Source organism: Tursiops truncatus, chromosome X (genome assembly GCF_011762595.2).
Source record: "Tursiops truncatus isolate mTurTru1 chromosome X, mTurTru1.mat.Y, whole genome shotgun sequence".
Classification (NCBI taxonomy): domain Eukaryota; kingdom Metazoa; phylum Chordata; class Mammalia; order Artiodactyla; family Delphinidae; genus Tursiops; species Tursiops truncatus.
The window spans coordinates 2,266,265-2,267,141 of record NC_047055.1 but is presented as its reverse complement, the minus strand read 5'-3'; positions in this window follow the sequence as shown (position 1 = coordinate 2,267,141).

Below are 877 nucleotides of genomic sequence, written 5' to 3'. Positions count from 1 at the left end.
CATGCTGTGCAGTTTGTGTGATTTGAACTTGACCCCCACCTGGGGGGAAACAGCTACTGGGGTGGGGGGACACAAACAGAAATAAAACAGGGTTTTTGCCCCTAAGGCAGTTAGAACAGAGGAGTTAAGATACGTTCACAAGCCCCTATAATAGCAGGTAGGAAATGATAGACACACTTGAGACGAGGTGGTGTAAGTTCAGAGGAAGGATACGTGGCTTCCAGCCAAGGCCTTGAAGGATGGCTAAAGAGTACGTAGGTGCAGGCCCCTAGATGGCGTTTCAAGGTAAAAGGTAAGGTTCACAGGCATTGGCTTGTCATAGTTTCATTAGCAATGTGTTGTCTCTCAGATTCAATGAAGTACAGAAATGTCCAGCTGGCCTTGGAGGTTAGTTGAGCTGAACTTTATCTTGTAGGCCTGGGAAACCATTGACAGTTCCAGCAATGGGGAGCAAAAACCCACAAGCTCATTCCAGCCACCCTATGTGGAGCCTGAGAGACCAGATAGGAAGTAACAAAACTCTGAGCAATGTTGCAGCTGTCCATGGAACTAGAAATGGAGCCTTAGTGGAAGGGCCTGGAAAGGAGTCAGGATTCCTCTGGGGGGTGAGAGGCAGGAGGAGGCCAGGGCAGTGAAGGGAAGACTCCGCTTTTGGAGCTGCTGAAGGAGGGGTCTCAGGCCGGGAAGACTGAAGCTGGCGGGTCTCGCTGAGGAGCACCGAGGACCAAAATGCTCTCGGCCCCCCACCCGTTTGTAGAAAGTGTGACAGCCAGGAAAACAGACTCTGCACAGCCCTGGGAAGTTGTTAGAAACTGGCGCCCCACCGCACACCTGAACTGAGACTTGGAGGGCAGGCCTGGCACTCTGTTTCACAAGC